The sequence below is a fragment of the Sceloporus undulatus genome, chromosome 6 (assembly GCF_019175285.1).
Source record: "Sceloporus undulatus isolate JIND9_A2432 ecotype Alabama chromosome 6, SceUnd_v1.1, whole genome shotgun sequence".
Lineage (NCBI taxonomy): Eukaryota > Metazoa > Chordata > Lepidosauria > Squamata > Phrynosomatidae > Sceloporus > Sceloporus undulatus.
In genome coordinates, this window is record NC_056527.1 from 158,976,885 (window position 1) to 159,004,583 (window position 27,699).

Consider the following 27,699-nt stretch of genomic DNA (forward strand, 5'->3'; position numbering starts at 1 on the left):
TCCACAGGTAAATAATGAAAATAAATGTATACATTAGGAGAGGTGTTTAAAAATGTATACAAATTCAATGCAGACAGAAAAGAAAATCAGAATTCTCCCAGCACAATATGAAAGAAGGTTGGAAAGGGAAATGCACAGTAGGATTTAGAAAAATGCAATGAAATCAAGTCTGAGACTTATTGTTACCCTGGTCGGCAGATCGGTAAGAAGACTTATCTATGCCTGGCTGCCTGCCTCATCCACAGGTCTATGTGCTGTTATGTTTTGTTGATTCTCTGTTACTAACAGTACATCAAGAGACTAGTTTAAAAAAAGTCTGTGCTCATGTGTAATTATTTTCTGCCTAATATGTGATCGTAAATGCAGTTCTCGTCATTAATGGTTTTCAGGTCTGGTAGACACGTCACCTAGCAGCCATTTATTGCTTCACATGCTGTTGGTGACCTTACATTATTGTTTAATGATGTTGAAATAAAGTAGAGTTATCCAGTTGGACTGCTGGGATGTGACAAGACTTTTGGAGTCACAGTAATCTGATTGATTCCAGCAGCCATTCGGCAGGGGTTGCTTTGTATAAAGCATACACTGAGTGTTGCAACCGGACCCCATAGGGTCATTACATTTCCTGGATATGTATTCATTTATGGTGTGAAGGATGACAGTGATGCTAAAAATGTTCAAAAATTGTAAGTAGCTGTGTGGGTTTAAAAAAAAAAGCCACAGAACTGTAGATAATACTTTTAAATGTGCCAGACTAAAATGGTACGAAGTAGTCAAGTTCTCCAGAACTTTTCCTTAGGCATTTGGCAAAAGTGTTACTGCTGTCCTCACTATCACCATCATCCTCACCATCACCACCATCATAAAAATAACAACAGGAATTCAAATTACAAGAAAAGAGATCCCACTTAAACATCAGGAAAACCTGTTTGAGAGTAAAATAGACTGCCTTGGAGAGTGGTGGTCTCTCCCCTTTGTACATTTTGGAGTTTGGATGGGCATATTTCAAGAGTGCGTTAGCTGTGTATTTCTGCAGGGCAGAGGGTTGGACTAGATGGTCCTTCTGGCCCCTTACAACTCTAAGGTTCCACAATTATAGGAACTGACTGGGAAGTTGGATGTAATGATGAAACCCTCAAATCTGCAAATTGTGACAATCCTATAACGGCGTGGAAGAGACCTAATGAGCTTAGACTTAATCTGGACCACTTGCGTCCAATTCTGGGTACTACACATTAAGACAGGTCAAGTGGAATGGGCTCAGAGAAAGACAGCAGAGGCTAGCCAGCCCATCCCCTCTATTACATTCCTGATCCAGGTCTGCACTGGGGAGCCTGCTGTACTCATCTTTCAGAATTCTGAATTGTTGTAGAGCCTTCAGAAGGGCCTCAATACAGGTATGCCTCAGTTAGCTAAGTAGAGGTGTTCCTGGGCTTTACAAGGAGCCTTGGTGGCACAGAGGTTAAATTCTGGTACTGCGGCCACATTGTTGTGAGTTCAGTCCCAGGGTTCCAAGGCTGACTCAGCCTTCCATCCTTTCGCAGGTCGGTAAAATGAATACCGCGCTTGTTGGGGTCAATTGGCTTACAGATTGTAAACTGCTTAGAGCGTGCTGAGTTCACTATTAAGTGGTATAGAAATGTGAATGTTATTGCTATTACTTCTGTTACTTCTTTAACAGAAAATTTGGTACAAGACGCAGAAATAAAATTGGGGGGAGGGGGGGAGGCAACAGATATAGGTCCCATACAGGCAGGCCAAAATAAAGCTGCTTTGGGTCACTTTGGAGGTATGCTGTTTAAATGATGCATGTGTCCTAAGAGTCTGGAAGCCACTCCAAAGCCACACTCCAGTCCTAGAAAAGATTAAATTCCTGTCTTCCCATGCTGTGATCCTGGTACAGATTTCCCTTTGTCGCCCCACCCTCCTTCCATGGATATTTAGGAAAAAAGAACCAGGCACACCAAAGACATTCAGATAACTAACACCATGACTGCTTTGGTTTTACTCCTGGCTACTTTGAAAAAACATGTTCTCCATACCAACTGCATGCTCTTATGTTTCCTGGCAAGCCAGCCAGTATCTCTGGATGCAGTAACATTAAAGTATGGCTTCTAATGTTTAGTTTGGGAAATGAAAGAGATTTTATAAGTGCAGGATGATCCCATTGTAAGCACAGTATATCGCTCCGTAAATAATCTCTGCGAGGAAGCGAAACAAAATAAAGTGGAGGTTAAAACATGTGTGTGTATTTGTGTGTTGTTTGGTTTTAAAGAAGGGCAATAAACTGAATCCTTTAAAGACCTGGACGGACATGGTGCTATACAATGAATTATTTGGGGTGTGAACAAGGAATTATTTGGGGCATGAGCCACCATAGACAAATTAAGCCCCAAATGCCTATTGTATGTGATCTTTCACTAAGATTCATAGGGTGAGGAGGAGAGTATCTTTGAATATAATTGCCATTTTATTGCAAAAGTGATCCCCCTCCCCTGCAGCATCTGCTTCATAGATAACAACCTTTACATTTTATTTAATTTATATTGATGTTTCCTTCTCCCCCCCTCCCTTTCCTGCACTTTATAAGCTGGGATCACACATCTCAGCATACACACAAAATGATTACTTAAGGGATGATTTCAAAAATAATGGAGGTACATTAGCACATGAATGATTAATCCTTCTTGGTGACTGCCAGCAGCATGAGCAGCATTGCTGAGTAAAATATTGATAGTACAAAGGAAATGAGCTGTTACTTAATTTAGTTTTTGTTCTGGTAATGTGTAACTAATGCTGTTTCCTTCTAGAAATGTGCATTTAGTGACCCTTTTTAAATGTTAATTCCTGGCACTAATGAGACCCAAGCATTATGGAGGGATATACAGAAGGTGCACCTTCATTGTATATATCTTCTGCTTTCTTTTGGGGTACCCAAAAGCCAACAAAGGAGAGAATAGCAACAAAAAGTTGTTGTGTGCAGTGCTTCTGTGCAGGGTTCCAGCCAGCCATGCTCTATCCAAGGATGCTCCATCCCATTTCCCTTACCTCCTGTTTTCTATGACACCACAAACAGCCATAAATTCTGGGCTTTCTTGGATACTGTGCATTCTTAACTTCTTGTAATTTTGGGGAATAACACTATTTCCTGCTCCATTTTAGGTGACAGAATGCCTTGACCAAAGTCATTCAGTGAACTTCATTGCCATGTAGGAATTTAGGCACAGGTTTCCCTGTTTCTAGTTCTGCAGATCAACCACTGTACCATACTAGGTTTCAATTTATGTGGCAATAGTTATGCCAGTTGGATGCCCAGTCAGAGACTGAATGACACAGAAATGAAACCTTCCTTCAAGTCAAGGCTGAGTTATAGAGCTTTCTTATATAGATTTATGCAGAGAAGGTTTGTCATTGCATCCTCTAAAGCTAAGAATATGTAACTTGCCCAAGGTGAACCAGTTGCTGAGCAATGATTCGAACCCTGATCTCTCAGAGTCCTAGTCCAGCACAAACCACGACAGAGTCTTAGTCCAACACAAAGCACTACAGCATCTTGTTTCCCACAGTGGTCAACCAATAGTCAGTGTATAAATGCAGTCATGTTTGTGTTCTGTTCTGCCACCTCCACATACCCCACCTTGTACAACTGTCATACAATGGCCTGTGATTTCTGGCATCTTTATGCCAGCCTAAAAATATTTCTTTGACTTCTGAAAGCAATTTTTCTGATAGGCAATGTCATTCCTGATAGACACTGAGAAACCTGAGAGATATCTCTGCGATATTCTTTCCCTTTTCTTACAGAGCATTGAAATTTTCACATGGGCCAGGATAGAGACAGGATCACTCCCCCATCTTTATCCCATCCTTAACCCATCCATGACTGTGATGGCGCAAAAGCCTTTCAAATCGTAGCACCAATCCTGCCATTAACCTGTCATTAAAGCAGCATTACATTAAAGGAAATATCCATTAATGTAAAATGCTGTCCAGTGTCGCTTTAATGACAGGTTAGTGGAAGGATAATGATGGGATCTGCACAACATCGTCTGAAAGCCTGTCATGCGATCACTGTCATTTGTGCTTCCTGGACAGGATAAGCATGAATTCTGTCTGCAAGTCCTTCCTGTGATTGCGCAGGAAGGACAGGAACATGATAGGATAGGGATGGGATGTCTGATAATCTTCCATGTCTCTCAAAGTTTTTAGTAGTTTGCTTTTGGCTGCTGTGAAAGAAGCTTTGAATTGGAAAAGCAGTGCCCTGTGTGTGAAGCCATTAGCCACAGAAGCAATTTGGCCACCAGACATTTTGACATTCTTGGCCCCAATGCCAACTCCCTATTACTCAGGGTTGATGCACTGACTGGATCTTTGGCATGCTTCTCCACTTATCCATCTGTTAGCATGGAACATTGCCCATGATGGTGACATGGTGGTTTCAATTTGTAGCGGATGTCTTTTGGCCAAGAGTTTGGAAAACATGCCTGAGATAAGTGATCGTTTTCCTTTTTTGTAGACCGCATTTTGGACAATGGTCATCATGTTCATTGGAATCGAGAGCACAGAGTCTGCTTCAATTAAATGTCATGACAAAAGTCCTAGTGCAGCCAAAACTCTTCTGACAGCGAGGAATTATTGGCTGGCTCCAAAGGAGCTAACCACGTTTCCATCTGAACATATCAATTGTCCATGTCAGGCAGGGGCATTTCCCCAGGCAAGCTGGAAAACATCAGGATTGGCACATAGCACACAGAAATAAATCTGACACTCTTTGGCTCATGATGGTACCTATATAGCCCCTGTAATCAGTATAATTCAGCCCTTTGTTTGTAAGTTTGCCACCTGGCCCATTTTAAGCCAACCCATCTGTTTAAATGCTAGACACTGGGACATTTGAAGTGTGCATGCATTTAAATAAATTTACAAAGGCACATGAGCAGAAGCAGATCTCATACTTAATGGTGAGGTGTTTTGGTGTTTGATTTTTATGTGGAGCTGGCTTCTTCCAGTTTGTGCATCAAGCTTCTTAGAAACAGTATATACAATGATCTACATCATCAAACAGTAAAGCATCACCTGGACCATATCACATCATCCTCCAGGTTGCTAGGTGGTTTGTAGATTTAAAATGATGAAAAACATGTAGATACAGCTGTCGGTAGTTGTTAGCCAAAGAGAACCCCAGTGTTTATCTCTTAATATGAGATGATGAAGAGAGACAGATTCAGATGTCTCCATGCAATAGTTGGAGGGTAGCTGTTTGTTATATTTTACAAAAGACTGCTCTCTGTTTGAAGAGCTGTCAAGGGATAGTCCTTATTTGAATGTGCCTTCTGTTTGATGTGTGATCCTGTCCAAGTCCAGTTTAAATGCTAAGACTTCTAAGAAGGGAGAGCAGAGCAAGTATCTTGAAGTTCCCATAAACATTCAGCACCTGGACAGCAGAGTGTGCTGTGTCAGGTACACATGTCGGCTGGTCACACTGTTCCCCACTATGGTCAGATGAATTACATTTCTTTCAGAATTCTAGTAATATCTAAATTTTCATCTTTGTATATCAATTACTTGCTTCACATCTTATGCAAAACTGTAGCCTCTTTTGTCAGCCATGTTCAGACTGGTATGGTAAGTGCTAAATCCTTGAAATCTTAAATAAGTAAATAAATAAATGACTTTTAAAATAACGCTAGCATTATTTTAACTTCAACTGTCCCAGTTTAGTAGAGACACTCCCAATTAATTCTATGCCATTTCACTTTTTCCCCAGCTGCTTTTAAAATGTCCAAGTTTCTCTTCCCTCCTCCCACTTTCTTCCTTTGTCCCTGTCTTACTTCAATTGCCAAAAACTGTGTTCAGAGTGCAAAAATAGTTTGTGCTCAGTTGCCTCAGGGAGAGGAGAGAAGATGGCTGAATGTTATCCTTCCCTGTACACTCAGCCAAAAGCAAACTACTGTACCCTTTCCTAGCTTCTGCATACTTCCTCATTAATTCTGCCATCTTGACCACACCCTGATGTTACATGGCCACATGTGTTTTCATCTGGGAAATGAGAGAGGGTATGCTGGTGTGGGATTTCCAAAGCCCATCAGTCCCAGCATTTGTGTGAACATGTCACAGATTAGTGCCAAAACTGCTTGCTTCCAGTATGTATGCCATCCTGAGTAGCAGGATGTGAAGCTGAGAAATGTAAGAAAAGTTATAAAGGTGTTGAATTTGGGGCAGAGGGCAGATGGACTAGGTTCTCCAGCCCAAGTGCAATGCCTATTTCCATACTCCACTCTCCTTTTTAAAAAGTGTATGATCATCATGCTCCCACGTTTTTTCCCAATTTGGAACTCTAGGTGGCTTACAACAAAGGCCTTCTGGAATAAAAGTTTTTATCTGCTTGCAGAAAGACAGTAAAGGAGGTGCCAATCTAGTTTTTTTCCAGAAACTGGGAAGAGTTCCAGAGACTGGGAGCAGCAGTTGTCTTTCACACCAGGTGGGTGTGAGGGTGGTCAAACAGAGATCTCAAAACACAGGCCTCCTCAGAAGATCTCCAAACACGGGCAGGTTTGTACAGGAGACTACGGTCCTTCAAATAACTAGATCTAGAAGCATATAGGGCAGTGATGGTGAACCTTTTAGAGGCCGAGTGCCCAAACTGCAACCCAAAAGCCTCTTATTTATTGCAAAGTGACATGTCTCTCTGGCTTTCTAGTAACAAACTGTGGCAAACTCTATGCTGGGGCAATGGCACATGTGCCCACAGAGAGGGCTCTGAGTATCACCTCTGGCACGCGTGCCATACGTTCACCATCACTGATATATGGCTTTATACGTCATCACTACATTTTCAATTCTATGGATATATGGTTGCTGTTTGGGCAATTGATCTTATTAGTCCAGCTTTGAGACAGCATCCTCTTGCAAAGAAATCTAACAAAACCTCCAGACATCTGTGTACTTTGCTATGCTTGGAGCTTCTGCCCGTTGATCTTCCCTCTTTCCTCCTCCCTGCCTCTCACATTAGATATTAATGTTAGGCATATTACCTTGACCTTTTCCCTCTCAAACTAAACACTGTTCAGCACACTTAGTAATAACTTCAGCATGCTTTGCTTGCTTATTGTACAATTTGCTATGCTAATAATTCTAGCACATTCTGTGAATGTGAGCAGATTTCCTAACTTAGGCTGGATGCCCTTGGTGATGATGTGTTACTTCACAAACTGGCAGTTTCTGGTTTCCTTTGCCTTTTCCCAAAACCAGATCATATCCCGCAGCTTGTGTGCATTCCCACTTCCTCAAGGTGTTGTCATGTTCTGACAGCACATCCTGACATCACTGGGGGTGTTGGCTTTTTCTTTTTCTTTTTCTTTTTTGAAAAGAGCATTGGGTAAATTGAGTACTACAAAATCACTCATGCTGTTTGGAATATGATTATGCTACAGGCTTCGTGCTGACTTTCCTGCAGCATAATCAAACATAACAATGTTGTATTTTATGCAGAACTAGCCACTGTTATCATGTGTGTTCCAGTATGAGCAGATGTCAGGGCAAAGCTTGGAAGCATTAGCTTTTGGACTACAGCTTCTAGAATCCCCAACCACAATATTCTGCAACCTTTCTGACTGGGGTTTTTGCGGACTGAAAAGTGACATTTCAGATTTGTCGGTCAGCCACTGCTATTGAAATGCATTTCCTAATGCAACACAGATTTCTTTTTGACTAGTGCCATGGATCTGACAAATCCTTGCAACATATATGGGTTGATTTACAGTAGAATTCCTGTCATTAAAAAGAGGTCTAAAACAGCTGGGGAGTGGGGGGAGAAAATTGCAGACATGACAATGTAATGTCTGGCCTAGTTTAAATGATAGAAACTGTGACTTTAAAATGAATATTCTTAAAAGCATACTGTGAGCCTACTATAAAATACTCAGAGCTGTATTTCAGTGTTAGAAGTCATGCTCTGAATGTCTTGCAAGTTCAAACTCTAGTATGGGAGAGGCAGGGGGGGAAACCCTCTCTGAAATCCTGACAAACCACTGCCACTCAGTGCTTGGCTGACAGATCAGAATATGCTGATGGTCTGGATCAGAATCAACTGAATGGGTTTAGAGCAAACCTAGGCTGAATCTCACTAGAAGTAAAAATGACTAAACTGAGGTTGTCGTATTTTGGACATATCATGAGACAACACAATCCTTTGGAAAAGGCAATGATGCTCAGGAATGCTCAAGAAAACAGTAGGAAAAAAAGAGAGAGAATGCTCTACAGATTGATTCAGGGAAGGAAACCACAGCCTTGGGTTTTCAGGACCTGACTAGGGCAGTTGATGCCGGAAGCTCAAGTCAATTTGATGGCAAATAATAGCAGCAGCAGCAGCAGCAGCAGCTCAGAATAAGACTGAGATGTTTGAATCAGGTTGGCTTTTCAAAAGTCTTACATCCCTCAATTTTTAAAATTCTGTTTATTCTGTGTACAACAAAGATGTTGATAAGGATAATTGAGTTCCCTGAGAGCATCTCAGAGAGGGGGGACAAGGGAGTGGGCCTTCTCAGTTGTGGCCCCTTGTTTCTAGAATGTTGTCCCTAGGAAAACCCACATGATCCCAGTGTGACCTTTCGTGTTCCAGGTTAAGACATTATCTATTTGATAGAGTTGCTATTTCACCATATATTTGATAGTATGTAATTCATCTGTTTTAAAATAACCAGCTTTAGACATGTTGATTACCCCAATAATTTGTTTTCAAGGGTCAGTTTTTTGTTTTATAGATTGCTTTTATTGTCTTAAACCTTTGTACATTTTATCTGTCCAAAACATAGAGTCTCTTTTTTTTTAAAGGAAAAGAATGCACCCAAGAAACTGAATTAATGATAACTACAGTAACAACAACAGGAAAGCAATAGCATAATTGAAGGGAAAAGCAGAGAAAAGATGATGAAATATTGAGACCTACAAACCAAGAGTCATTGCCTCTGGAAAAGAATGCAACTGTGGTTCCAATACTGTTAGGTACTTGAGAAGCAAATCCAAAGCAATTCTACTTGGTAGCAATACTACCAACAAATACCTCACTGATTCCTAGATTTTTGGACAGAATCCAAATCACTGATGGTCCAAATCATAATGGCAATAACAAATTGAAGGATGAATTATAGAATCTTAATGTTGGAAGGGAACACAAGAGCCATTTAGTCCAACCCCCTGCCATACAGGAATACACAACTAAGGCATATCTGAAAGATATATATCCAGCCTCTGTTTAAAGGACTCTAAAGTCCACCCCCTTCCAAGGCAGTCAGTTCCATGCCGAACAGTACTACAGTTTGGGTTTTTTTTCAGTTCTTTTACTGTTTGTGTGTAACCTCTTTTCTTGTCATTTCTGAGCTGCTGCTGCTATTACTGTCCTCGGACAGCAGAAAAGTTTGGGGTTTGAAATAAATTGAAAGGGTAGAATTACACCACAAAAGCAGCTGTTAAGTTACAATGAGGCTGTGCACACCAGCCATTAAGGCCAGCCTAGGGACAGAGTTGGAGCATGGCATCCACATGACGCATGCCCTAACTCTGCCTTCAGGACAGTGTGACACCACGCTCCTCTCCACATGGTGTCACAATGCTCCTCTGACGCTGTGTGCACACAGTGCAGCGCCTAAAGCCGTAGCGGCACAACTATTGCACCCTTTCCAGGGCACAAAAAGGAGCTGCTTTTTGAGCTCCTTTTTTCACCCTGGCAAGGCCAGATCAGGGCTGCAGTGTGCAGTTGCCACAGCCCTGATCCGGCGCAGCTGGAGGCAGCTACAGGCCACCCCTTAGGGGCAGTCTGCACAGCCTCAATGTGACATAGTTATGGCTTAATCATTGCGGAAGGGAATTGCGAGCAACATTATAACTAGTTTGTCAAACATTCCTAACAACAATTTCCTAAACAATTATTTTGTGGCAGCGTTCTTCAGGATATTGGTACAGCATGAAGAAGAAACAAAGTCATACCCTAATGAAACAAACACAAACCCAACAACCAGGAATAATCTTCCAGACAAACTGTCATTTCCATTGAAGCCAGCCACATTGATATCTAATTAGAGAGGATCTACCAGTGTCCCAAGAAATCAAATTCTGGAGGATAAACTTTCTTATTGATGGAAAAGTGGCCGTCGTTCTATGTGGAAAAATCACTGAGTATTGCCAACGGCAAAAACTGATATGTCATCATAGATTAGACATGTATTCTTGGCTATGTAATGCATTACATGAGGTCAGGTAAATACATTTCATCATCTTTATCTGAGAGTGGTTTACAGAATTTCACCAAATGTTTATAGCTACTCAATTCAGAATGCAATGAGAGAGCACTGACGACATTATTTTATTGAAATGAATGTTGCCAAAAGGTTTATGTTTCTCTCATCCTTGATAGTATTACACATAACCATTTGCCAGATATTACACAGAGTCCAGCGACTCTCACATGAGTCTTGTTTTGTTATTACCGCAACACGTTTTATTTTAAGAACCATTGACAACCCAACCGCATTACAGAAACACCTTCACATTCATCAACATCATACTTGTCTTAACTGAAGTCTGAAGTGCCTGAAAAATATGTTTTTGCCTATGGAATAGGTTTTTGCAAATGAAAACAAAAAACAACAGCAGCTTTGCTCTGTCTTTGCTTAGGAAAATCAAATTGCTCTGTTCAGACAGATGCTGACTGCTCTTTGTGTTGTACCAGGTGGAAATGGTCAGTGTGAAGTCTGTTCAATAGAGGTTTAGGGTTCTTTTGCGCACAGTCCATGCCGCCTTGGTGAAAACATTTCAGAAATACCTCCTTGAAATTTGACCATTCTTAAAGTTTTCTTAAAATTAATTTAAAAATTAATAAAATTGATAAACTAAAGCAAAGCTAAAAAAAATTCAATTAGCTTAAAACCTTAGAACAAGCATAGGCTTGAAAGAAAGCTGCACACCACAGCGCTGAGGATGTATGCAGTATAAACACTGCTGCAGCTTCAGTCTCTAGAGCAAATTCTTGGAAGCCATTCAGTAAGAACCTAAACTATTGACTGATGTTTTTAATATAGTATCTGGTACATTTTGACTTTTCATTCATTCGTGGACATGTTACTTTTCCAACTAGATCTGCTCTTTTCAGACATTTGCAAAACCATAGAAAACAAAACTTCACTCATCCCTCAAGTAGCTTTTGTTCAGGACTTGAAATCTGAGTTTTTGAGTCAAGCTGATTCATGTTGGACTATGAATAATCTAGCCTTAGTAATGCGATACTAATCTACAGATAAATGTACCTCATAGTGTTTATATACAGTGAGTAATGCAACCTGTTCTACTAACCACAGGTCACAGTACGCATTCATAAAATCATGGAGTTGATAGAGGGCCATCCAATTCAAGCTACAAGAAAAGAGATTCCACCTCAACATTAGGAGGAACTTCCTGACAGTAAGCATTGTTTTACAGTGGAACAGACTTCCTTGGAAGTCTTTAAACAGGCTGGATGGCCATCTGTCAGGGATGCTTTGATTGAGAGTTCCTGCATGGCAGAATGGGGTTGGACTGGATGGCCCTTATGATCTCATCCAACTCTATGATTCTATGATTCTTCACCAGGCTAAACAAAATCAGATCCCTAAGCCTCTCCTCATAGGACATTAACACTAGGTTTCTAACTAACTTTTGTAATAGTTTTATAGTACTTAGGTTACTAACCCTCTTCAGGCATTCTTAAAGCAGGTAAAGTAAACACAAAATGAGCAGAGCCCATCCTATGCCCTCCATTGTGGCTCTCATAGAATCAGAGGATTCAAAGAGACCCAAGGGCCATCCAGTCCAACCATCTGCCATGTAAGAACTCACAATCAAAGCACCCCCTGACAGATGGCCATCCAGCCTCTGTTTCAAGACCTCCAAAGAAAGAGACTCCACCATTCTCCAAGGGAATATGTTCCACTAACAGCTCTTCTGCCAGGAAGTTCCTCCTAATGTTTAAGTGGAACCACCCCCAGGTAATTCATTGCTCTCTGCAGAAGCTCTGCCCTCTTAGACCATGTACCCAGCGAGAGCACTCAGCCCAAAATACACCAGGAATACTCCAAACTGATTGGCCAAACCATCAGCCTTAACCCTCACAACACTAGTTCAGCACATCATTTCTTGTATTTCTTATCTGCTTCATTAACCAGTGTTCTAGCAGACTGTTAATACAAAGCTTCTGCAGTGTGCCAGCCTCCTGATTTCCATCATAGTGGCTGACCTGCCTGGAAGGATCTTGAGTTGGCCAGAGTACAAGAAATTATGCTTGGATAACTCAAGAAATGCAAGCTGTGTACAGTATCTGAAGATGCAACTCTAACAAAAGGAAATCAAATACCATAGCAACTCTCACACTCCATCTTGGTCACCCTATTATTATTATTATTATTATTATTATTATTATTATTATTATTATTATTATTATTATTATTATTCCTTTTAAACTGATGCCATGCCAAGCATCCCTTGGTTCAATTTTTCCTGGGTGCACACTTGTGCTGAAATAGACTTGGCAGCATTCAGTACATGTAAGAATATGCATACACTGGAGTGTTTGAGATATCCCAGAGCTTTGAACCATTGGTGTTAATGCTGATGTGTTCATATTAATGTTAAACCACAAATGAGTTCATTAATGTTAATTGTTTCATTGAAGCTGTAATATAGCCTACAGCCCCTGGTTTTTGTTGGCAATCTCCCATCCAAGTACTAACCAGTGCTGATCTTCCTTAGCTTCCAAGATCAGACAAGATCTGGTGCTTTTAGGGTATTTAGATCTGTCATGTATGAATGTTAAATTAAACAATTCCTATTGCTAGAAATGGCCCCAAATGGCCTACCCTCCCCCTAAAATGTACACCTCACATTAAAGCAATGCAACTCATGTAATCATTATGACCTTGTTGGCATCCTTGTCATAACAATTAAAAGTGACTTTTAAAGCCATTGTTTAACACAATAAATTAATTAGGGGTATTTTTAATGAAATACTTCCAAACTTTGAAATTTCCTACAAGATGGTGGAAACCAGGTTCAAAACTAAGCATGTGTGTAGTGGCTTCATGTTGCTTGGTGCAACAAGCAACATGTTACTGGGTGCAACAACAATTGTATTCCATAGGAACTGGATGTTGCTAGCATGTGCTCCTATTTGGGAATTAAGAGCTAAGAGAGGATGAATCAGCTGAGGCAAACCATTTGTTTGGGGAGTTATGGGTGTCTGTACTTGTTTTTTATTAAGGCAATATGTCAAAAAAAATTTTTGGACAATGAGTACCACCAAGAGAACTCAAAGATGTAGCTTTGTCCTTACAGTAAACCTTCCTTCATTTAATATAAAACAAACATTCTTCTTTCTTCTCCCAAGTTGTGTTGAGTATATAGATGACTTTCTTAGCTGTAATGTCCCCCACCTTCCTAGTTTATTGGATCTGATGTGTTTTAAAATTAATGGGCTTTGCCACTGATTTAAATGAGTTTAGGATCAAGTGCGGAGAGAATGAGCTAATTCACCACAGCTGGGCTTTGGCCTCTCTTTGTTCCAGTGTGTTACGGACAATTCTTGTACTGAGATTGTGCAGCTGGAACCCTTCCCTCTCAGAACGAGGGAGTCCTTTCTCTGCCAGACACTGGATGGGGTCTATACATCCCCCTCACACTTGTCCCTTTATACGGTGCCTCTGTTTACTGGCATTGAGGGTGGGTTACATAATCTTTATCGCCATCACATTTTTCATGGCGCTGTGGCAGAAATGCTCATGCTGAGCTGAAAAGATTTGATTTCCAAAATAGTTAAATACAATTAGGCACAGGGTTTCAAAGTGTATCCAATGCTTTTCCTGTTGTCTCTATTTTTGTACATTATTTTCTTTCTTTCTTTCTTTTTTAAAAGGAATAACCGGTAAAGCTTTATTACACGATTGTTTAAAATGCTAAGACCAGGGGAAGGGTTGTCAGTCAATGATATAGCATATGTTTAGCAACCACATGGCTTCAGGTTCACCCTCCAGGTGGGGTTGGGAAAGACGTTGGTTTGGAAAAGTGATTTTAGTCATAATCACTGTCATTCAGGCTTTCTTTATTTGGACATACCATAAGATGACATGACTCATTGGAAAAAAATGTTAATGCTGGGAAATATGGAAGGCCATAGGAAAAGAGGAAGGCCACATTACAGATGGATAGGCTCAATCAAGAAAGCCATGGCACTGAGTTTGCAAGATCTGAGCAGGATTGTTGATGACCAGGGCTCTCTGTGGTCTCTCATGCATTTGTTGCTGTTGTTACAGGCCTTCCGCTCAGCTCCAACTTATGGTAACCCTCTTCTAAGCCTTTCTTGGCAAAATTGATTTAGAGGTGGTTTGCTATTACCTTCCTCTGAGCCTGAGAGAGTGTGACTTGCCCAGGATCACCCAATGGTTTCTTTGACTGAGCAGGGATTTGAACCTTGGTTTCCTTGAGTCCTAGTCCAGCCCTCAAACCACTACAGCAGACTGTCTTTGACTCTCACTTGCCATAAGACAAAGTTGACTTGAAAGCAAACAGCAACAAAAATATTGTTTTGCTCTATATTGCACTTTTTCGTTTATTTCAGATACTGCCTTGGGAGCCATCCACTCTCAACAGCAGTCTAAAAATGTTAATCGTTTAATTAAAAACCTGGTAAGATGCAGTTGTCATTATAGAGAATATTGAGCTGGATGGATCCGTGGCTTAACTCAATATAAGGTAGTTTTTATGTTCTATTTACTCCTCTCAGTTGCTGTGTTTCCTAGCTTTTGATATGAGTTTTTGTTGTTTTTTAAGTGCTTCCTCCTGTCAGACTATCATTTGTAAAATGACATGTCCTCCTATCTCTTGTTTTCCTAGGCTTTCTCCCCATCTTTTGATTTATAGAAAGTACAAGTACCATGCCCATCATCTTAAAGATACAGCAATAGATTTTTGCCAATAACTGTGGCATTTGTGCCATCTCTCTGATACTGGAATGGGTAAGCTGGTATCAAGTATTTCTTGGAAAGTCTCTGCAAGTATACAGTTATATTTTATTTAATGAAGTACTTGTGTTCCTGGGCATTACCTACCTAAGAGAAAATTTGGTATCAGAGGCAGAAATAACATGGAAACAGAAAGGCTCACAGAAAAAAAGAGCAGTTGACATGTTTTAGCAAACTGGCTTCAAAGCTCAAAATATGCACACGTGAAACGAAACAGAGCTTTTTTGCTCTGGTGCCATAGCAAACTACCATTCCCAGAATTCTATAGCATTGAGCCATGGCAGTTAAAGTGGTATCAAACTGAATTATTTCTGCAGTGTGGATGCAACCTAAGCTTTCACAAAGTGAGTCTACTTCACCAGATGTATCTGATTAAGTAAACGCAGAGTGTGTCTACACTGGCCAGTTAATCCAGAGTCAAGATGGAGCATTATGCCCCAGACCAGCTGCAGACTGATCACAATGGTGACCACATGCACTGGGCTAAATCTGGCATGACTGTGTGTTGTTGTGCACATGGGCCAGCTGGAACAACTTCGCTGGCCTGTCCCTGTGTTTGGAGTTGCCACCACTTCTTTGCAGGCAGGAGCTCCATGTAAGCCTACTCAGTGTGCTGCCAATCCTGCTGAGTATAGAAATGGCCACCCAGGCATGTGATCAAGAAAGAGTCTGGGCACCTGTTTATTTCCTAGCAGACGTGTTGGCATGTCAGGAAGGCTTTACTTGGAATAAAGCCTATGAGAAAGCAGCAGTGGCAGCTCCAAAAACAGGTCATCCCCCTTCCCTGTGCTATCCAGTACATAGAAAAGAGATGGATGAACTCTTGGGGTTCAAGAGCCCTGGTGGCACAGTTTTTAAATGCTGGTACTGCAGCCAAAACATGAGTTTGATCCTGCAGAGCTCCAGGTTGACTCAGCCTTCCATCTTTTTGTAGGTTGGCAAAATGGGTACCTAGCTTGTTGGGGGCAATTGGCTAACACACTGTAAACCGCTTAGAGAGTGCTCAACACTATAAAATGGTATAGAAATGTAAGTGCCATTGCTATTGCCATTGCTATTGCTTGGCATGTAGACAACTAGATCAGGCTGAAATGTACCCAGTCCAGCTGCCCACACACCAAAAGAAGCCAAGGTCACTCCAGGTTTTCCAGGAAATATTGGGATTTTCCCTGACTTTGCTTAGTTCAGAGCAAAGTCAAGTTAGGGAGAGAAAAACATGGATCCTCCCTGGAAGTAACTACAGATCATCACAACTGCCAGCATCAGTTTCAGGATAAGTATGGCATTTTTCACCTGTATAGACAAGCCTTTAGTCTACAAAAGCTTGATACTACAATCTTCTTTCTCTCAGTCACAAAGGTGCTACAATATATTTTTGAATATGGATCTAGACTAACACATTATGTCTGAGTAGATTGCCTATAACATCACAATGTCATCATTTCTTTTTTTTTCCAGAAGCATCTTTCCAAGTGCATTTCTCGTAGGACCAAAAAAAGTGAAGCACTTGTTACATTCGTTTTAGCAGGGTGTTTGCACATAATACTGGCTGTTTACCCTGACAACCCCTGGTCTTATACCTATTTTCAGGGTGTAATTACCCTGAAAGTACCAGATAGGATGGATGGTAGTACTGGCTGGCAGGGGAAGGACTGTATGCTTTTGTAGATCCAGGGTTCAAGGAATGGAAATGGGTACCTTAAATAGTAACACCTGTCCCAAAATATAGCAACAGATACAGCCCAACATCTACTTGCATTTGCATTCTCCCATAGCGGCAAGGATTAGGAGCAATGAACAGGAAGTTTGAATCAAGTCCCTTGAGTTGATTAAAGATCAGGCTTATTGCTTGCACAGGGAATTGGGTATAATTGGCAATAAGTAAGAGAATGACTATGACATTAACACAGGAGAGAAGGTGAAACAAGGGAAGTGGAGTAGGGCCAGATCAGTTTGACAAAGGGCACATTCTCACTATGAAATAGAGCAAATTGCCGATTGGTGTAAATGACCCTCGTTCCCATTTGAAACCGGTTCCTGTCGCAATGTAATCGATTCTTGTCGTGATAAAGTGAATCAAAGGCAAAAAAAACCCCATTTTTTCCAGACAGTAGATTGAAAAGGGGTCTTTTGTGAAGAGTTGATAGAATCCAGGTCTGGCCCAACTGTTGAGACTGATGTGACCTGGCAGGAGATGATCCCATGGAAAGGCAGGGAATTAGAATAATAGAATCATAGCGTTGGAAGAGACCGCAAGGGCCATCCAGCCCAACCCCCTGCTATGCAGGAAATCTAAATCAAAGCATCCCTGACAGATGACCATCCAGACTTTGTTTAAAGACCTCTTAGGATGGAGACTCCACTACACTCTGAAGGAGTTTGTACCACTGTCCAACAGCCCTTACTATCAGGAAGTTCCACCTAATGTTGAGGTGGAATCTCTTTTCCTGTAGTTTGCATCCATTGCTCCGGGTCCTAGTCTCTGGAGCAGCAGAAAACAAGCTTGCTCCCTCCTCAATATGACACCCCTTCAAGTATTTAAACAGGGCTACCATATCACCCCTTAACCTTCTCTTCTTCAGGCTAAACATCCCCAGCTCCTTAAGTCGTTCTTCATAGGACATGGATTCCAGACCCTTCATCATTTTGGTCACCGTCCTTTGGACATGCTCCAGTTTCTCAGCACCCTTTTAAAATTGTGGTGCCCAGAACTGGACACAATATTCCAGGTGGGGCCTGACTAGAGAAGAATAGAGTGGAACTATTACTCCCCTTGATCTAGACACTATACTTGTATTGATGCAGCCTACAATCTCATTGGCCTTGTTAACTGCCATATCACACTGTTGACTCATGTTCAACCTGTGGACTGACCAACTTTTTCCAATTCACACTAAATTAATATTATCAGATAAGGATTGATATTTACCAATAACTTTGCTAGTGGATTGTAAATTAGTCCCTAAGTACCAGTTTAAATGATAATTTTAGGCCTAATTATATGCAGCCTTAATTATTATATCTTATTTCATTGGTATAATTACCATGGTTCATAGCAAGGCTATTCCTGTGCATTTTGCAAGTGTGACTCCAAAGGCGTTAGTGTGATAAACAAGTATTAAACCTACAGAGTAATTAGTAACATGCCAATTTACATTTGAATTGTGTAGACTTGGGGAGAAAACACTGTGAAAAGATTTCAACAGCACTGAAATCCATTGGAACACCAGCTTGCATTTTATGGGAGGAAAAAAGTGAGAGGAAAAAGGGGGAACTTTTACTGAAGACCCAAAAGTCAAAGAAACTTTTATTTTTGGCAAAGAAAGCTAATGGTGTTATAAATGGCAAAGAGGCATCAGCTTTCAAATACTAATAGTATTTGAATAATGGCTTTATTTTAGACCAAATCGTATTCTGTGGCCAGTTCCAGAAGTGGGGAAATTTTCATGAAATTCCAGGTTTTGTTCCTGTGCAAATTAGTCTTATTTTGGAGATCCTTATGACATATTTGTCACCCAGAAATATTTCTCAGTCCTGGACCACTGTACTTTCCAAAATGAAATGTGTCAGTTACTTGCCTTGTGTGTAACCACTGTGTTGGGACTTTATCACACCTGAGGAATTTCTCTTAATTTCCAATGAAAAGAAAGTGGGGCCAGAACGCATTTACGTGAATTCGCTAGTTCAGTGAATTTATGTGAATGCGAATTGCATTCGAACTGCCTTCCCATTGCCCAAAAATAGCTTGCCATTGCCTGAATTTGTGTGTGGTGGTTTATCACACAATAATGTGAAACCCCATGATTGCATTCGGACTGACTTCCCATTGCCCGAAATTGCGTGTGGTAGTTTATCACGCAATAACATGAAACCCCATGATTGCATTCAGATTGCCATTGGATTATACTTCCAATTTCCCTTGTCTGATAAACTCCTTGGACCCAGTAAACATGGCTACCAAGTAGACACAGTTGCTGAGACAGAGTCAACTGAGATCAAGCAAGGGAAAATGTCAGAACTAAAACAAAATGATTCTAATGCTTAACTATCATAATATTGCTAAAGCAGTTTAGCATGTTGACTATGGCCTTGTCTATACTAGCCAGGATATTTCGTTGGCAGCCTAAAGTATCCTGGCCCCAGAGCTGCCCTGTTCTGCCTCCGTTATCTTTGGCTCTATTTCTGCAGTGTGGTGGCTATCTGTATGGGCATCCTGATGGTCACATGTCTGGGTACCTCATTCTGACCTCAGATTGAGTGACCCTCCTGAAGTGAATATGTGCAGACAGCCATAGTAGCATGGAAACAGAGGGCTTCAGATCTCCTGGAATATTTGGAGCAACAGGTATGTTTTTAAAGCGTAGGACATACCAGACATCATCTGGACTGCCCATAGCAGGACTAGGGTTTGGGCTGTGTATCATCCAAACTGAACAGGCCTTGTGAAAAACAATTTTTGAAATGTTGCATGATATTTGATGTGACACATGATCAGTGGAAGGGAGAAGAATACAAGGGAGGAAGGGAAACTAGGCATATTTCAAGGGATGGCTGAGTACAATGCCATGGATATGCAGGAGCAATCAAAACAAAAAGAACTGAAGACTCTTGATACTTTCAATGTCATAAGATTGAGTCCTGCATCTTTACTGGAAACCCCCCAAAGTATATTTTTGGTTATATGATTTCCATTTCTGAATTGATAATCTGTGTAATATGAATAGCGAGGAGGTAGCTTTATATTAGAAATTATCCCTATTAATGAATAAATAATGAGCAGTGTTATTATGACCAATTGTAACATCTTTAAAATTATAAATACAGCTAACATTTTAATATTACAGTGATTAATCTCAGGGCATTCCTGTATTTGTTTGTGTTCAATTGCTAGTCAATAGCAATTAGAATATTTATTGATCGGTTTTATTTTATTTATATTCAACTTTTCTCCCAATATGAGACCCAAAGCAGCTAACAAAGTAGCTAATATATATGTTCAGTATGTGTTCAGATTCATTTTAAAAAGCGTTAAAAATCAATCTAATTAAAACCTTCATTTCAACCAAAACGTATTAAGCATATACAGTATTACATATTAGAAAAACAGCACACCCATGTCATATCCTTCTGCCCAACTATTTAAAGCTGTTTAAATAAGAAGGTCGCTGCCTGCTGGTGAACAGGGAGCAGAGATGGGGGCAACTGACTCTCCTGTAGAAGAGTCCATAGCCTGGGAGCAGCCACTGAGAAGACTCTCCCTCATGTCCTCACCAGACAAGGCTGAATGTTTGGTGGGACATAGAGAAAGCCCTTCCTCAAAGATTCTAAGACTAGCAACGTCATATAGGACTTTCAGATATTATGGACCTAATCAGCATTTTGAATTGTGCCCGGAAACAGACCAGCAGTCAGAGAAGTTGTTTCAACAAGGGTTATATGCATCCTACAACTAGCCCTGACTATTATTATTATTATTATTATTATTATTATTATTATTATTTAGACTTGATGGTTTTATCACCTGCCCTTTCATAGAAATATAGAATCCTAGAGTTGGAAGAGACCACAAGGGCCATCCAGTCCAACCACCTGCCATGCAGGAACTCTCAATCAAACCATCCCTGACCAATGGGCATCCAGCCTCAGTTTAGAGACCTCTACTACACTCTGAGGGAGTGTGTTCCACTGTCGAACAGCCCTTACTGGCAGAAAGTTCCTCCTAATGTTGTGCTGGAATCTCTTTTCCTGGAGCTTGCATCCATTGCTCCGGTTCCTGTTCTCTGGAGCAGCAGAAAACAAGCTTGCTCCCGCCTCAATATGACATCCCTTCAAGCATTTAAACAGGGCTATCATATCACCTCTTAACATTCTCTTCTCCAGGCTAAACATCCCCAGCTCCCTAAGTCATTCCTCATAGGGCATGGTTTCCATTCCCTTCACCATTTTAGTCACCCTCCTTTGGACACATGGCTCCAGTTTCTCAACATCCTTTTTGAATTGTGGTGCTCAGAACAGGACACAGTATATGGTAATGTGTATGTGGACCTATCTCAAAATATAATAGCCCAGCCCTACTGTCTTTGAGTCAGAGCTTGGGAATGTTACTTTTGGGGGCTACAACTTCCAGAATCCCAGTGGTCATGCTGGTTGGGGAACTTTTCCAAATTCTAGTGTGTGTGTGGGGGGGGGGGGGGGGGGGGTATGTTTATTTTTCTGAGCTGGACCTTGGATGTTTGGCTCCAGAGTCTATTCTGAAGCCCCCAATAGCAGTAGATGTGCCTCTTCCTCCTCTTTCCCCACTCTCCTGTCTCTCCTCATGCCCTGAGAAATGGCTTCATGGACCAGAGAGGGCATGTGTGCATAGGTTTGCCAGCACAGCACTGTGGCATGCCTCCTCTCTCTCCATCCAACACACCAGCGGCCCACCAATACAGCTGTTTATTGGCTGGTGGAGAGCAAGAAAGGACATGGAGAAACATCCAGCTTTGTACTCCTAGCTAGACTGCAACATTGAAGATGAGCCAAGTTATTTCTGTGCATCCATCTACAGGAACAGAGCTGGATGCTTCTCTGCAACCTCCTGTTCTCCATCAGCCAGTAAATGCTCATACTGGGAAAGTGCACTGCAGCAGCAAAAAGGGTAGGTTTGGAGATATGGGGGTTGGGGGTGGTGAAGAGCAGTGCCAATGTTTTGCTTGAAAGAACTTCACAGTGTGTCTCCCTGATACAGTATCTGTTAGTGATTAAAATTACATGAGCCATACTCTGTCAATCTTACGCTTAAACCTCTGTTTGTTCAGAGTTTGCATACAAGTTCCAAAGCCCTTCTGTCTTTGCCTGTAGGCCACTACCTGACTGTACAAATCAGCTACAAGAAATGCTAGGTCTGCTGATTCATCAGGCCTCAGTGCTGTTTATTCTGTCAAAACTGACTCAGCATCTCAGGTAGCTAACAGATGTCAAGCCCTGGTCACTGGGATGCATCATGTCTCTATTGCTTGTGAGACAAAGTAGGCTGAGTGTGAAGATAGGAATAGCAGGAGTGACAGAGTAAAGTGCTTAGTACCTTACCAAAGCATCTTGCATATTTCTATCTTGTATTATACCAGAAGCTCAGGTTGCACTGGGGCATACTGCACTTTGCTTAATATAAATACCAATTATTCCAACAATTATTGGGCTGAGAGAGGTGCTTCTAGGACTCACTTTCTCAAGTGCCAAAATAAAGAATCAAAATAAGGTACTATTCGTCTTAATTTGGACACATGTAGGATGGCAATTCCTATTCTGCCTTAGGCAGCAAAATGTCTTGTGATAGAATTTGGAGTAATGTACATCCTGAAGAGTTGCTCTGCCTCTCTGTATGCCTCCATGTTATCCTGTTCTACTTTCTTGTTAATGGTGGACACATGTATGATGACCTCCAACTGTTAAGCATACAGCAATGATAAAGCCCCACTGAATGTTTAAGTGAAGATTTCTTGTTTTAAGATATTTTTAAAAATTATTTCTAGGGGAACTAAAAAAATACCAATTTTTTAAGCTGCCCTGATCTTGGGAAGGGCGGGATATAAATAAAATTTTATTATTATTATTATTAATTCCATCACACCAAAAGTTCTAGACAACTAGGTGGGCAACTGTATGGGGGCCAGGGGACAAGTATCTCCCAGATGACAAGCCAAATACCTCTTGTCTTCCTCTGCTTGTTGTTGTGTGCCTTCAAGTAGCTTCTGATTTACGGCAACCCTAAGGTGAACCTAACATGGTTTTCATTTTTGAAAGATTTATTAAGAGGAGATTTGCCATTGCCTTCCCTTGAGGCTAAGACTGCATCCACTGTGTAAAAAATAACTCTGTTGACAGTTGCCAGGTTTTCCAAGCAGCAATAAGGGACAGTCAAAATTCATGACATATTGGATTGACAAGGAGGCAGTATTCTTAAGAGGTTTGTGTTCTACCTAAATACCAAATGGAAGGGATTGATTTCAGTTACTTTATCTATGTGTTTCTCTGTAAAATGAATGTATTGTCCGCATTCATAAATTGCATGACACTCATAGACCAAAATATGTCTGTATAAAAGGAAAAGCTTTCCAACCTCAAATAAACTTATTTCACTTATATTAACTAGGGTTGCCAGACTGAGTAAAGGACACTTGGCAACCCTACCTTTTGATGGCATTCGTTTTCACATAAGGTGCATGATCCAAAGCTGTAATACACATAGGCAACCCTCCATTCCCAGGATCCACCACAGAATCATCTTGTGCATTCTTTTAATGCACAAAAAGAATCCAGTGCTCTTAATGCACAAAAAGAATCCAGTGCCCCAGGCTACAGATTCAATTCTGTAGCCTGGCTGTCTGCAGCTTCTTCTCCCACCCTGCTTTTATTAGGTCCTAGCTGCCAAATTAAAAAGAGGCAGAATCAACTTTTCTCACTAATGTGTGTGAGAGAGAGCCTATTGTTAAGCCTTTCTGAGATAAGCAACCATTTAATATCCTGTTTCTTCTAATTCTACTAAAATATTTGTTCCTAAAAGTTTGTTAGAATAGGGAGGTTAAGAGTTACAATGAGGAACAACTTCCAGGATAATTCAAAGATAAGGCTTAATAGCTTGACAATATCCCCTTTAATCTCCTTGCTATTGACACAATGCCGGCCTATTATGTCTGGGAGGATTTAAGGAGCTTTCCTCCACATGTTCCTGATGGTTTATCATGTCAATAGGGGCCTGCATACATTTGTGTTACAAGCAGTTGCTGAGCTGAACTTGTGCCTCTATATACATTCCCAAAGATGTTCAGGAACTAGTGCTTGCAATTGCTTCTGAAGCTTAAAGAAATTCTGTCCAAGAAAAGACACTGGTTATACTGGCCTAACTCCACTTGCTAGTCCCAACCAGAGTATGCCTATTAAGTCAGTTGTTGATGATAAGTAAAAGTAAACACATAAGGCTTGAAATACCCTGAAGGCACCAGATCCCAGCTGATCTTGGAAGCTAACCAGGGTCAGACCTGGTTATTACTTGGGTGGGAGTCTGCCAAGGAATCCCTATATGAACAGACTGGGTATAAAAAGTCTAAATGAATAGACTGAGGTGGAGAAAGTATAGCCTGCAGCTGCATGCAGTCCACGGGATCATTTTATGTCCCCCCCAACCTTTCTCCCAGTATCCAAGAGGGTTGTCTTGTGCAGAGGATAAGGCAAGGTTATGGCCCTCCAAAGGCTTGTTGGATGCCAATGCAGCCCTGAACTCCTCAGAGCTGGCCACCCTTGCATAGTAGTTAGACCCTCCAACTGTCCTGCTTTGGCAAAAACAGTCCTAGTTAGTCCTGTCAATGCACTTTTTCAATATCTTTTAAAATATCCCTGTTTCCCTCCTCTCCTCTCATTCTCCTCCATTGTCCTTAGCTTACTTCAGTTGCTGCAAATGGATTACAAAGTGCAAAAAAATTAGTGGTGGGAAAGGAAAGGAGAGGGCAGAATCTTATCCTTCCCCTGGAGGTCTGGCAAAAACAAACAGCTGCAGCCTTTCCAAGCTTGCAGGTCTGTCCTCACTAATAACTTTTGCAATCTTGATCATATTGTGGTGTCACTTGGCCATGCATCCTGGTTTTCACCTGTGAAATGTTGGGGACATGCAGCAGTCCATCTGTTGCTTACCACCAGACAGTTGCCAAGTGTTTGTTTGTTGCCTGGGCATGGATTTAGTGCTGTGTAGGGGTTTTTATCATGCCTGTGCCATCTCGGATTTGCTTCAGAATGTCCTTTCTTAAACCATCCTCGAAGGCTAGCCTCGCTGTTTCTTTTTGAGTCATTAAGATACTTATTGACTTTGCCCTCCATATTTCAGTTTGATTCCTAAATTGTCCAGTTTCTTGACAGCTTTTCCAGCGTTTTGATACCTGTCTCATTTGGGTTGTTGCTGCTTTGGAAAGAGAAAAGGGAAGAACGGCTCGGACACTTCTAAAGAAGCAAAGGCTTCTGGTGTCAGAAAATGGCTCTGTTGAATGTCAGCTGTACAGAAGGCTGCCATGATGTAGTCTTCAGTCTGTCACCACCCAAAAACATCAGAGTGAAATATCCCAAGGCTTGCCTGCCAAAAAGGGCCTATTCCCATGGCTGGGAGACTCTGTTGGCAGCCGCTGAAGAGGCCGCACTGTGGGCCAAAGCTTTCAGTCTTTCTCTCTCTCTTCTCACACAAACACACACACACTCTCACACACCCTTCCCACCACATCAGCTCTAGACTCTTAAAGCAAAACACCCATTGGGGAGAAAAGAGGTTTTCTCTCTGTGTGACACTTTGGGAGGATTGTGACACAACTATTTCTCCGACTGTCTGTGAAAGGATAGACCCAGTTTACTTTGGACTTTATCACACGGGAGGAAATTCTCTTAATTTCGAATGAAAAGAAAGTGGGGCCAGAATGCATTCATGTGCATTCGCTAGTTCAGCTAATGTACGTGAATTCGAATTGCGTTTGCACTGACTTCTCATTGCCCCAAAATAGCTTGCCATTGCCTGAAATTGTGTGTGATCACCTCTCACACAATAACGTGAAAACCCATGATTGCATTCGGACTGACTTCCCATTGCCCAAAAATAGCTCGCCATTGCCCGAAATTGCATGTGGTAGTCTATCATGCAATAACGTGAAACACCGTGATTGTATTCGCACTGACTGCCCATTGCCCAAAATTGCGTGTGGTAGTCTATCATGCAATAACGTGAAACCCCATGATTGCATTCGGATTGCCATTGGATTATATTTCCAATTTCCCTTGTCTGATAACGTCCTTTGAAAAGATACTGAATCAATGTGGCAAACCATACCAACACCTTTTGGGTGCAGCGGTGCTTCTATTGAAGCCTGTGGAAACAACTCTTGATGTTGCAGTAGCTGCACTGCAGCCATCCACTTCATACAGAAAATATGCTTTTGCTGTGAGACCATCTTCAAATGAAATTCCGATTTCCCCCCAAAGCTCAAATAATAAAATTATTATTTTATTAATAAAAATCTCAGCGAAATATTTCCCCCCATTTTCCAAGTGCCAATGAAAGAAAAATTAATAAATCATAACCAGTTTCTTGGCATTTATTTCCAAGACTGAGTCCTCAGTTAAAAATATTTTTTTAAAATAAATTGTCTAGTGCTCCCCTTTTCAAATGGAGGTTTTTGCCTCCAAGACTCAACCAAAGGCATTGCAAATCCCTCCTTCCAGCCGGCTTTTTAGTGCGTGATGCGCTAGAGGTTGTCTGTGAAATGGACTCTCGTTGCCCTGCCAAATTATAGTGTACAGAAGCGGTTTCATTCAACGTCGCAGTAAGGGATTTTGCATGAGCGAGCTTTAAGGGAAAGGGGAGATCTGGTGCTCAGAGAGATAGCTTTATTGAGCTCTTTGGCCTCCTGTGTGGTTTTTCAATATGTGTGTAGTGTGTGGAAAGCTGAGCCAAAGAGAAGAAATGAAGGAAGGAAAGAATGGGAAGCTGGGAAAGAAAAAGAATGAAATGAGGCAGGCAGGGAGGAAACTAGATGAGGTAAAGTATAGAAGAAGGAAGGAAGGAACAAGCTGAGGCAAAGAGAAAAAATGAAGAACGAAGGATAGAATGGAAACCTAAGAAGAAGAAAGGAAGGAAGGAAGGAAGGAAGGAAGGAAGGAAGGAAAAGCTGAGGCAATGAGAAAAAGAATAAAGGGAGGGGGAGGACAGTATTTGAAGGAAAGCTGTGGCTGAGAGAAAAAGAGGGAAGAGGGGAAAGACAAGGATGGATGTGAGTTGACAGTGTGATGAAGCAGCTAACAAGGCCAATGCATAGTGTCTAGATCAAGGGAAGTAATAGTGCCACTCTATTCTGCTCTGGTCAGGCCTCATCTGGAATACTGTGTCCAGTTCTGGGAACCACAATTCAAAAAGGACGTTGAGAAACTGGAGCCATGTGTCCAAAGGAGGGCGACTAAAATGGTGAAGGGTCTGGAAACCATAAAGCCCTATGAGGAATGACTTAGGGAGCTGGGGATGTTTAGCCTGGAGAAGAGAAGGTTAAGAGGTGATATGATAGCCCTGTTTAAATATTTGAAGGGATGTTACTTTGAGGAGGGAGCAAGCTTGTTTTCTGCTACTCCAGAGAACAGGACCTGGACCAATGGATGCAAGCTCCAGGAAAAGAGATTCCAGCTCAAGATTAGGAGGAACGTCCTGACAATAAGGGCTGTTCGACAGTGGAACACACTTCCTCGGGGTGTAGTGAAGTCTCCTTCTTTGGAGGTCTTTAAGCAGAGGCTGGATGGCCATCTGTCAGGGATGCTTTGATTGAGATTTCCTGCATGGCAGAATGGGGTTGGACTGGATGGCCCTTGGGGTCTCTTCCAACTCTAGGATTCTATGATTCTAGGAAGGAAGGAAGGAAGAAAAAGAATGAAAGGAGGATGGAAGGAGGGTATCTAAAGGGAAGCAGAGGTAGAGGCGAAGAGTCCATTGGCAGCTATTGTTTGTCTGGAGGGGGATCATGCGGGGAAGAAGGCTGGCATAAAGCGGCGGAGGGAGGTCCTTTCTGCTTGGGTCCAGGCTCCGAGGAGGGCTGCTGCTTTGGGCGTGGAGGAGGGCGAGGGCAGGAGCGGGGTCAGGAGGGGGCCGAGCTCCTCCCGG

At 41.6% G+C, this 27,699-nt stretch overlaps 1 protein-coding gene across 9 annotated transcripts in view; it reads left to right on the top strand.

Moving 5' to 3' along the window:
• Positions 1–27,699, top strand: part of SEMA6D (semaphorin 6D) — a 343,265-nt gene that overhangs the window by 236,233 nt on the left and 79,333 nt on the right. The window lies entirely within an intron of this gene.